Below are 13,128 nucleotides of genomic sequence, written 5' to 3' on the forward strand. Positions count from 1 at the left end.
GGGGGGGGGGATCTGCTTTTTTAGGCAATGCAAAGTAGTTAAATAATACCCAAAATTCTCGAATAATTAATATTTATAGGGAATGCAGAAGGTTCTATTTCTGTTTTATTGCTTCTTTTTATAGTATTATAACATAAATAAGGGCATACAAATATGACACAGACACATTTTGGAACCAAAAACGTTCCATTAACAAATTCATTTATGAGGCACTGAATTCACAGAGGCAATTTGCACTCAAGCTGGCTTTCATTGAACTAATTTCTAAATGTCTTTCAAAAGATCAGAGAGCAGGTGCCGAGCCCTTCACGAGCTGCTCTCCCGGCGTTCACTTCAGGCTGTGCCTGTTATGCCATAGCGCCTTGCAGATGGGATTACTAACGCCGGCCAGAAACTGTAACGCAAAGTGAAGGATTCTGACAGCAGCTTTCAGAAATTAATAAAAATTATATATTGCCACAGCAGATTTTATCATGCGAAATGTCAGGCCATGTTGCGCAGCAAGATGGAAGCGAGTCATAAATCCCGGCAGACCTTCCACCGAATGAATACCAGGTCTGCCGCTCACTAGTTCTGTGCATTTTAGTTACTTTATTGAAATTGACTTTTTTCAGATAGATTGGAGCCAATGCTGGGAAGATGCCCAGTGTACTACTTGGCATAGGTACTTTAAATCTGCTAAGACAGAGAAACTAAGCCAGTCCTGGCGGCTCGGGCCCATAATCCCAGATACCCAGGAGTCTGAGAAAAAAGGAACACCCGCCCGCCCAGGGCCTGCAGGAGCTACATATAGTGACTTTAGAGTCAGCCTGGACAGCTTAGGCCGTTTCTGAAAACGGAAAGCAGAAGGGGGGCTGGTTGAGTACTTGTGTGTTCAGGAACCCAGGCCTGATACCTATTATCCTGGGAGGCAAGGAGGAAAAAGAAAAGGGAAGAGAGATACGAGAAATTATCTGCAGAGCAGAGCCATGTTTCAGGGTGTATTGACTTAGCCCTTTGTTGTGGGACTTTTCCTGAGAAGCTCTAAAGACATGCGTCCCAGGTAGAGAACATGGGCAGACCACAGAAAGGACCCCACTCATGTCCAGCGCAGTGAGTCAACTATTTTATCAGACTTACATACAGGAGCATGGGTAACTCAAAGGCAGTTGCATGCCTAGAGCATCCCACACCATCCATGTCCTACTGAAGGCAGCTGTACTACTGGAGCCTGCCCCACCCCATTGCCTCCCGATTTGCTTACTGCTGATATTACTTCAAGGATAAGATGCCTTGGGTAACTGACAGCTTTGGAAACCTACCGCCTCCCTCCAGGAGGGAATTTTTGTTTTTGTTTTTTTGTTTTTTTGTTTTTTGTTTTGTTTTGTTTTTTGAGATAGGGTCTTTATATATCCCTGGCTGGCCTGGAACTCACTATGAAGACCAGACTGACTTCAAACTCACAAAGATCCTCCTGCCTCTGCTTCCCAAGTGCTGGGATTAAGACATGAGCCTCCATGCCACGCTCACAAGGGAATAGTAATAGTCTTGATCTCAGGAGAGTCTGATGTGGGTAATCACAACTGGTTTGTTCTAAGAAGGCTTCACCAACCTCTACCCCTTCCCTTACATTCATTCTGTCTACTTCTTTTCCACAATGATCTCTGAATTGTTGTCTACATCTGCACGCACACGTGTGTGTGTGTGTGTGTGTGTTGTATAATATTTATTATTATTGTTTCCTGTGTCACAGCCTGACCAGTTGTCCTAGTTATAATTCAATTGCTGCGAGGAGACACTGTAATCAAGGCAACTCTTATAAAAGAAAGTATTTAATTGGGGGCGTGCTTACCATTTCAGAGTGTTAGCCCATTATCATCATGGTGGGGATTGTGGCAGTTTTCAGATAGCCATGGTGCTGGACAAATAATTTAGAGTGTTACATTCTGTAGGCAGCAGGTGGGAGGGAGAGGGGACAAACTGACCTGTAGGCAGCAGGGCCAGCCAATAAGCCTTGTATGGGCTTTTGAAACCTCAAAGCCCATTCATTCCCAGTGATACACCTTTGCAGCAAGTCACACCTCCTACTCCTTCCCAAACAGGTCCACTAACTAGGGGCCAAACATCCAATCATATGAGCCTATGGGGGCATTATCATTCAAACCACCGCAGCAACCATATGTCTCTGTTGTAACCACTACCTACGCAAAACAGAAATCCTTTTGACTGGTACTGATAACAGCAATTAATGGGCATATGGAAAATTGACAGCCACACTGTAACAAATGGTAGTAGCCTTGACTTGGGGCCTATGATTTCCTCAGAGATTTTTGCCAGCCTTTACAGTAATAAACATGGGTTCCTTCTTGTGGGGAAGTACTGAGATATAACTGGGAGAGTTGCTTTTATTTATAAAAGTTATGCCATGATTGCACCTGTGGGCACATGTTACCTATCTAGCATAACACACAAGGTTCACGGCTGGGAAGGACCATTTTTACAGTCTCTCAAAGCAATCTGCCTACTGCATTTAAGCACTATGAACTGAAAGCCTCACAATCAGGAGGGAGCTTGCAGCTCTGCCTGAGCCTAATTTCTTCATGTTCCATAGGTTTAGAGTCTTCTGGGTGGGGGTAATCAAGGGTTTGTACTCCCAGCATTGGGATGTTTTGCACAGTAACCTTAAGCACCTTTCCCCACCTATGCAGGTTGCCTTGTTTTTTAAACTTCTATTTTCATTATTCTTCAATATGTCTTTTCAAATCTGTAAGTCACTCAATGAGTAGCATGATCTAATGAGACCTTTGTACAGAGGTGGACATGATCTCAGAAGATCTAGTGCTTTTTGTCCCAATTGGACTTGGGACTCACCAGTCAACAGTATAAAACAGCCTCCCAAATATAACTAAGATCCAGTATAGTGTAAGCTAAAACTCTTCGGGGGGCAGGGAGGGGGGGAGGAGGAGAAAAGAATCCACACCTAGATTTGACAAGCCTTGGTTGATGAGAACTTTGTGATGGTAGAGAGTTGGAATGCTGTAAATCCAAAACCAAAATTATCTCACAAAGTCAATGAAATCCAGATTTCTCACAATTCTAGCTTCTTGTTTCTACTAATATTACTAATAATATTTAGTACACAAAGAAAGCCCTATTTTATTAGAAAAGAAATTAAAATTATAATGTTATCTGTTTTTTATTCTCTGATGTGACTGTCCATTTAAGTTCCCAGGTTGGAATCTAGTATAATGCCAAAATAATAAAACAAATAAAATTACTAATCATAAATAAAAATTTTAATGATTTATACTTTATGTAGGTTTGAATAAGAATGGCCTCATAGGCTCTTATATTTGAATTCTTGCATTCAAATGCAAGTAGAACTATTTGAAAGGATTACAAGGATTAGGGGGTGTGGCCTTGTTCAAGGATGTATTACACTGGGTGTGAACTTTAAGGTTTCAAAAGCCCATGCTGTCGCTGGCCAGGCGAGTGGCTTAGACCTCATTAATTCTTCATGAACTAGAGAGGAAAGAAAGGAAAATAATTAAAATCTTTTACACAGGCAATATGCACAGACTCACATACTGTGGTTGGGCCTGACCACCTAGCTCATGAACTCAACAAGTGTTTATGCATACTTACATGCATACATATATACCTACCTACACAGGTGTGTATAGACAAACAGGTATATATATATATATATATATATATATATATATATATATATATATATATATATATATATGTGTGTGTGTGTGTATACACACACACACATTTGGTGGATGGAGCTGAGCCCCAAATGCCACATATTTGGAGGGTAGATGGCAGAGCCTCAGCTGTCACACTTTATTCCTCCTCTCTGGCCTTCTTATACACTCTTAGACAAAAGGCCTTAGAAAATTACCTCATAAAGTGTTACACAAAAGGGGAGTTACAGAAGGATGTTGATAGTTAGGTACTGTGATGGTTTGTATATGCTAGGCCCAGGGAGTGGCACTGTTAGGAGGTGTGGCCCTGTTGGAGTAGGTGTGTCACTGTGGGTATGAGCTTTAAGACCCTCATCGTAGCTGCCTAGAAGTCAGTATTCTGCTAGCAGTCTTCAGATGAAGATGTAGAACTCTCAGCTCCTCCTGCACCATGCCTGCCTGGAAGCTGCCATGCTCCCACCTTGATGATAATGGACTGAAAGTCTGAACCTGTAAGCCAGCCCCAATTAAATGTTGTCCTTATAAGAGTTGCCTTGGTCATGGTGTCTGTTCAGTGCAGTAAAACCCTAAGACAAATATAAAGCAGTGCTTCATCTTTAAGCTTATTATAGAGACAAAGCAATAGTTCCACATGGCCTTGCTTCATCACAGTGCACAGCTGTGGCTTCATCCTTAAACCCGACCTAAAATGAATGCTTCCCCTTGATCACACATCTGTCCCAAGCCTATTTCTCTTTTTAGTGTGATTGTGAAAGCTCACTGTATTCCTTATTATGCAGCCTTTACTTATTATTCTATGAGACTGGGCACATTTCGTTCTTGATTCTGACTTATTATATCTTTCTGACAAAACAGCTAAAGCCATCTTCCAAAAACCTTCTTCCTAAAATTATTTTAATCAAATCAGGAATTCTATTAAATCATGAATTCATCTAAACAGCATTAATTCATGAAAGTCCATCTTCATGTTGCTCTGCAGAAATAGGGTGGGCTGATGCCCAGCAATCATTGGACTGTGTAATGGTGATAGGAAAGGCATATCAATAGCATGACACAATTCTGAGATGATGTCTCTTGGGACCTCTCAAGGTTTACTCATCCCAGGCCATGCAAAAATGGTGAGCCATCTCCAGAAAGCTTACTTGTGTGCTTTAGCCTTTCCTCGATGGTTCCTGACAATTACACATCTAGAGGCAAAATTATCTTTAGTTCTCTTAATAGTCATTCATTGGCTACATCTTTATCTGGTCTAACTGCCCCTTTTAAAAACCTAGCTTTTAATTTTTATTTTATGTGTACGGGCTATTTTGTCTACATAGATCTAGAAAATAGCTTGACATTATTTCCTTTTGTTTTATAACGTTAAACACATTGCAAAAACATTTCAATGTGGAACATGGCACTCAGGACAACTTGGGCCTGAGTTTCTGGGCCATGGTCACTCACATTTGGCCAAAAGGAAACTCCCTCTTACTCCCTTTGAGATGAGACCTGTGTTTTGTAATTTAAGAAATTGTGGGCTGGAGAAATGGCTCAGCAGTTAAGAGCACCGACTGCTCTTCTGGAGGTCCTGAGTTCAAATCCCAGCAACCAAATGGTGGTTGACAACCATCCATAATGAGATCTGATGCCCTCTTCTGGGGTGTCTGAAGGCAGCTAAAATACATACATATAATAAATAAATCTTTTTTTTTTAAAGAAACTGTATAAAAAGATACCCATCACTTGTGTTAAGTCCTCTGTCAAAAAAAGGTACTGGGGCCTCTCAGATGACCCAGAGGGAATGTGCTTGCTGCACACGCCTGGGAATGGGATTCAATCATGAGAACAAATGTAAAGCTGTAAGGGGAGAACAGATGGTACAATGCTGTCCCTTGACTGTCATGTTTGACCTAGTGTATGTATACACCTGCGCACACACACTTTTTTTTTTGTTTTTTTCGAGACAGGGTTTCTCTGTATAGCCCTGGCTGTCCTGGAACTCACTTTGTAGACCAGGTTGGCCTCGAACTCAGAAATCCGCCTGCCTCTGCCTCCCAAGGGCTGGGATCAAAGGCGTGCGCCACCACCACCCAGTGTACTTTTTAAAAATGGATCAGAAAGTGAGGAAAACATATTCGAAAAGTCATAGTGGGTTTAGCGCATCGGTGAGGGAATCTACTCTATCTACAATTTCCTAAACCGTGATTGTTTTCTTGAAGCTGTCTAGGCTCCTCGTTGACTGTACTTTGTCATGGAAACGACCTCAGAATGGGTGAACAGTCTCTCAACTGTTTTGGTTCCAGCGTCACTCAACCATACAGGACTGATTTAACAATTTGTACCCTCAAACACAATTTCTCCAAGTGTGGTAGTCATTGTGTTTCCCAGTAGTCTGTCTATTCCCAGGATACTTTCTCGCAGGAGAGAAGTGTGTAACAGTCTACACCCAGTTCAAGCTTCATCCTCTCACTTGCTTTGATTTAATCCCTATTGACCCCTGTAGTCCACCCCTCACCCAGCTCCATTGCTTTCAGAGGTTACAGTGGATTAAGATACTTCAACTTCTGTACCCAAGCAAATCCAGCCCTTTCTCCATGCTGTAGGTAACCGAAACGTCTATGATTCAGCATGGTTTCCCTCATCACTCTGTCCAATCCTTGCCTGTAAGAAGCTTTGGTTACCCCGTTAGGAAGTTCCTGCCCAGGAGATCTCCCTTTTGAACAGGGTACTGTGGGTACATGGGCCTCTTCTTGCCTTTTAACCCTTCATCAAACTCTTAGGCAGGTGTTAAGGCTTCTGAGAAGCTTACAAGCGCTTCCTCTGGCTTTTTGTTAAAATTTTAGAATTGAAATTCTAGAGATCTGGCTCGACACACAGCTTGCCACCATTGCTTTGAGTAACTCAGACAAACCCTTTGTCTGCTTTGCCTTACACAGCCACAGCTGAGAGACTTGGCGAGCCAAGAACTATCTCGTCCTTACTGCTTGCTACTTTTCCTTCCAGATCAGAGTTAACATGGGGCATGCCGCCTCCTATAGATGTATTTTCCATTTTATTCCCTCCCAGTTCCCTCTGAGCAGACAATTCAGTCTCAGCTCAATGTTCCAGTCTTCATTGGTGGGGTTGGGGGGGGTGGGGGAGCATGCAAGTGCAACCACATCTACTTTAAGGAAGCATGCCTTCCCACCATGAAGATGGAGATGGTCATGCTAGAATGTTCTGCCACTCATCTTTGATTTTGTCAGTACCTGCTCAGGTTTCAAGTGTTTCATGTCTTCTCCTGGGAAGACTGAAAAGAAAAACAAAACAAAACAAAACAAAACCAAAAAAACCAAAAAACATATGTCTGATCACTTCAAGTAGAGATGGTGGTCACAGAACAACAGGGAAAGGATTCTATCCAGGCCCCTCTTGGTGAATCAGTGAGTTTATTAGGGTTAGTTACAGCAGCACCGGTGCCACAAGGCAGCTGCAGCACCGAAGGGACGCCCATCATCTCCCGAATGACTCACGAGAAGCTGCACAACTGGAGAGCCCCGCCCATAGTCAATGCTTAGATCACACAATTTCAGGGGAGGGAGCAGCCATATGGGCTTCCATCCCTCCACAAGGGAGTGTTAATTGCTTGACCTCATCTCATGCTCCCATTCAGGTCAGCATGATCATGAGCAAACCAGAGGTTAAACGATATTACTGGGGGAAATAGGGAAGTACTTCCTCTCCCAGGACAACCCCTTACTGATCATAGTGGAACACAGGCACTACCACCCCATGGGTGAAATTCCTCCTTTTTTTCCCTGGCCTGGTTCTCCTGGCATTTTGCAGCTTTTTTTCTCTCCTGGGAGCACTGCAGGATGGAGAGTGGCGCTTCTCCCAGCACCTCTGCACCCTGGCTAGCTTTGCAAAGACTTTTACCCTTAAAGTACTTTCAATAGGATAGAATATGCACTGTGCTTTAAATCGAGGGATCTGGGATGACAAGTGATGTGACACTTGGCAAATCGGTCTATTTCCCTGGACCTTAGATGCTTTCAACTAGAGAACGCTGAAAGTGAAGTGGATTAAATGTCTGTCCTAGTTAGCCCGATCTGTCAACTTCACATATCCTAGAGTCTTCAGGGAAAGGAATCTCAATCAAGATATCTTCTAGATCCGATTGGCCTGTGGACATGTCAGTGGGCGATCCAGTGTTATCAAGAATGACTGCAGATATTTAAATGTAAGGAATAATTCTATAATCCTCTACAAAATGGGTGAAGTCCACAGTTTCTCAAGTGATACAGAGCTGTCTTAAATCAACCTTGTTATTAAAACTTACCAGCCGGGTGTGGTGGCGCACGCCTTTAATCCCAGCACTCGGGAGGCAGAGGCAGGCGGATTTCTGAGTTCGAGGCCAGCCTGGTCTACAAAGTGAGTTCCAGGACAGCCAGGACTATACAGAGAAACCCTGTCTCGAAAAAAAAAAAAAAAAAAAAAAAAAACTTACCAAAGAAACTGCAACCAGGTGACCAAAGGCTAAGACTTTAATATCCAGATTAAACGAACCTTTTTCAATAAGATACATTGTATCCATCTCACTGAGTTACTCGGCAGCTTACATGAGATGCTGCTGTTTTTATTTACTTTATTGCAGATGCCTTTAAGTCTAATATTAGGTCTCAGTTGTCCTTTTTATAACATTTATTGACATATGACAGCACAAACCATACTGTTTCAGAGCTCTTGTAGTCTCTGTTTCCCATTTCCAGACCACTCCTCACATCTTTCTTTTGTTGGCCCCCCTCGCCCCTCCTCATTTTTCTGATACTCGAATGAGACCATATGTGGGACTTCTCAATCTTGTGTACTAGATCCCCTCATTTAGTAGAGTGACATCCAGAAATTCACATTTTCAGAAGATAATCTTCTTAGGAAGTTTAGAGTCCTGTGGACAGTTAGTTGCCCATCTGGCATCAATACTCAAACAACAGCTATGTTATACATTCGGTCTTAGTTAGGGTTTCTACTGCTGTGACAAAACACTGTGACCAAAAAGCATACTGGGGAGGGAAGGATTTATTTACACTTCCATATCACTGTTCACCTTTGAAGCAGGTCAAGACAGGAACTCAAATAGGGTCCGTGGAGGTAGGAGCTGATGCAGAAGCCATAGAGGGATGCTGCTTCCTGGCCTCCTTCCCATGGCTTGCTCAGCTTGCTGTCTTACAGAACCCAGATGGCATCACCCACAATGTGTTGGGCTCTCCCCCCATCAATCACTAATTAAGAAAATGCCTTACAGCTGGATATTTTGCAGTCATTTTCTCAATTGAGGTTGTCTCCTTTCAGATAACTCTAGTTTGTGTGTCAACTTGACATAAGACTAGCCAGCACACAGTTTTATATCCCAAATTGCTTCTCATTTCTGCATTAATCCTCTATTAGTAAATGGCAAATTTATTACTCAATTGCTCAGGCCAATAATTTTGGAATTATCCAAATACCCTTTATCCTGTTAGCAATTCCTTGAGGCTTCATTCTTATATACAAACAGCCCCTAGTTGTAATGTTTTGATTTACGATGTTTTTAATTAATGATGATTCCAAAGTGATAATTTTCTGTGGAAAATGCACTTTGAAAATTTATCTTTGCCTTGATTAGCAATGTGAATTACTCTGCTGTCTTGCAGTGCTGGGCAGAGGCAGTGAGAGCTGCCAGCTGGAAGTTAGCCACTGGAGGAGAAAAACAAACAAAAACCCCAATGTTCTATTGAGGGTGCGTGCCTGTGCTTCTGTCTGTAATAGGCTCAGTCTATCAAATGCACTTAGAACTTACATTTCAATATGAGATGGATTTTGTGGGATAATATTTCATCTTAAGTTGAGAAACATGTGTATCTAGAATAAAGTCTTGTTGCTTCTCTCTCTGTTGTCATTCTAGTGTGAGCAAGTGCCATCTTTCATCCTGACTATGACAGTGGTCTCCTCACAGACTTTGTTTGCTCCTGCCTTAATTCCTCTAGAGAATAAGTAACGTATTGCTTGTCAAAGACTCAGTTTCATTGGAAGCAGATTGGGGTATAGTTCAACATTTAAGATTTTTAAAAATGCTTTTGGTGGGGTGGCGGGGGTTAAGGAAAGATGGCTAAGTGGCTAAGAGCATTGGCTGCTCTACAGAAGAACCCAGATTCAATTCCCAGAATCCATAGGGCAGTTAACAGCTCTCTGTAACTCCAGTTCCTGAGGAGCTGATGCCCTCTTTTAGCCTCTACAGGCCCTGCATGCGTGCAGTGCACAGGCGTACATACATGCAGGCAAAACACCTGTGTACATAAAATAAATAATGAATAAATATGTCTTGCTAAAGTGTTCTTGGGAATCAGTACTCATAAAGGGGGAAAGGAAGCAAGACTGAGCAGGCAGAAGTCAAGTGGTTACATAGACTTTATGAGAGCCTTGGGCAACCATGTTCTGTCCTTTAGAGTTACAGTGACCTTTTAGAATTGTACCTAGTTAGGCTAAGATTACCAGGTCTCTAAGTTCCCACATCAATCATTCAGGGGTGTGACCTCAGATAGGATCTTTCTGAAGAGGAGGAAGACCTTGAAGAAACTGTCCCTTGGCTGGTCAATAATATTCAGAGCAGTAGAAATAGCAGGCATTTTCTCAAGAGGCTTCTGGTTAATTCAGAACAGGGCCCATTGGTCTCACTCAGACTACAGCTCTCACTATCTCTCAGTCCATAGCTCCATATATATATATATATATATATATATATATATATATATATATATATATATATATATTTAAGTAACTCACTAAACCCATTAGCCACCTAGCCTTATCTTGGGCCTCCACACCCACCTCTCCTACTCCTCAATATTCTCCTGTCTGGACACTAGCTGAAGCTCGTGTCGACAGTAAGTGTATTTTAGACATTGGCTATGATCTTTTACCCAGATACTGACTGCTGAATGTTACTCAAGTCTATTTCAAGATTTATTGTATTGAATGGGCCTTCTCTCACCAGCCCGTGCTCCATGAAACTACGGAAGTTTTATTCCTCCCATGAGCATGAGTATAACAGCATCTCCTGGCAGTGCATTACGATGAAGTAGCCTTACATTCAAAGAGACTGGATCTGTATCTGGACCTCACAGCCAGTGAAGAACACATTCTGAGGTCACTTAAGACTCAAGACTGGGGACTGGAGAAATGGCTCAGAGGGTAAGAGCACTGAGCTGCTCTGTCTGAGGTCCTGAGTTCAATTTCCAGCAACCACATGGTGACTCACAACCATCTGTATTGGGATCCAATACCCTCTTCTTGTGTTTGCAGACAGCAACTGTGTACTCACATAAAATAAATTCGTATGATACTGTGTACAGCCTGTACACTTTAACCCACTTTAAAGAAAACATGGTAATGCTGGTGCTGCTGGCATATACACACCTTTAATCCCCCCACTCCGGAGGCAGGGGGGATTAAACAGACAGGGATACACAGGGAAGTCCTGTCTGGAAAGACAAAACAAAACAAAGAAAAATAAAGCAATGTAACTATCAACCTTACTTGCCTGGGATCCCCCATGTAATTACCTTTAAAACCTAATGTAATGTATAGCTGCAATCTAAAATTATATAATTATTAAAATTAATATTATTCTATGGCCCTAGCCCATAATAATGTGTATCATTTGCTGAAAGCAGCAAATGCAGAGGTTAAAATCAATATTATAAAAATGAATATCCAACATATATGTTGAAGATGCATTTGTATATTGACTGATAATATTTGTAGTACTATCTGGGTCAGTTGGAGCCAATGACTGATTTGCTTGTAAACCTCTACTAGAGATTTCTATGAAGTATGTCATTCCTTCCTTAGGCGATGCTTTCAGTGCTGCTTGAAAGACACAGACACACACAGAGATGAAACACACAGTCAGGCAACAGATAGGCACACAACGACAGTCAGAGACACAGGTACAAGTACAGATACAGATACACAGAGACAGATACAGATATACAGATACTGGGACAGATACAAGGACAGGGACAGAGTGGCAAGACAGCCTCCAGTCAGGCACAGATTCAGACTCATACAACAGACAGAGGAAGGAAGCCATAGAGGGTATGACGTACATTTCAAATCTGGACTCACTCTTGGTTCAATGGACCCTAAAGGGAAGTACCTTTATTTGTTTTTGTTTTTGTTTTTGTTTTTGTTTTTGTTTTTGTGAGACAGGGTTTCTCTGTGTATCTCTGGCTGTTCTGGAACTATAGAGATCCACCTGCCTCTGTCTTCTCACTGCAGGGATTAAAGATGTGTGCCACCACTGCCCAGCTTATTTCTCTTTTTAATGTGATGCTGATACATTATTAATTATTAATCAGCATTAATCAGAGTTAATTATTACTGTATTTAATCCATGCAGCACCCAGTTCAATTAATATTTGTTAATACAGTTACTGTAATTTTGAGGGCAGTGCAGCATTCCATAGTAAAGAAACCATGTTTCTCCAGTTGTAAACTATATATATAGTTTGTGGTAAAGTAAAATGACATAATGTCTAAAGTATTGTTATATGCCGAGTGCATATCATTAAGTATGTGAAATTTGTTAGTAGAGTGCTGGGTATATAGTTAAGTGCTCATTGTTAGATACATGGATTGATTTATAGTTAGAGCTGTTTCTGAGGAGCCTGTGGTCAACTAAATGAAGCAAACAATTTACAGTTCACTTTGGAATCCCCAGTAGATATTGTGGGCAGATAACTCCATTTGAAGGAGAAAAACTTTGGCTCATATCTCAGGTGTCCATAACAAAAACTACAAACTGTGTAGCTTAAGCAAGAAAAATTTACTTCTTGTGGTTTGGAGGCCTAGAAGTCCAAAATCAAGGTGCTGGCCTAAGCAAGGCTCCTGGTGTGTTTGTTCCTCTTCCTTGACACCCACTTCTCCCAACATCCTTCCTTAATCTTGCTTCATCTAGTACAGTTTTCATGAAGCCATTAACCTTGTCGTATGTCTTAATATAATACTAATTATTTCCCAGAGGTCCTCGCTCCAAATATTTGAACACTTGGACTCATAATTCCAACTCATTTTGAAGGGGCACAAAAATTCAGCCCATAAACTTTGTTTCGAAAGCAACAAAATGTTTGTATGCAGTGCTGAAGAATACATTTTTCTAAATCTTAACGTTATGCACTGTACTTAAATGATCTTAAAATTCCATTTTATTAAGGGTTAATAAGGAAAATTTCAGTTGAAATCTTGCAGTCCCCGTTTGCAAAAAGCAATCGTCTTTTGTAAGCAGAATCGTCATTCTATTCATCTGTTTGGTAAATGTTTATGCTTTTCCCAACTACGTATAGACTTATTACCATTTACTCTGTATAAGGCGTTGAAAAGAAGGAATACACATATATTTTAACCCTTGCTAGTCTGTAGAAACATATACTTAAAACAA

Source organism: Mus musculus, chromosome 2 (genome assembly GCF_000001635.26).
Source record: "Mus musculus strain C57BL/6J chromosome 2, GRCm38.p6 C57BL/6J".
NCBI classification, from domain to species: domain Eukaryota; kingdom Metazoa; phylum Chordata; class Mammalia; order Rodentia; family Muridae; genus Mus; species Mus musculus.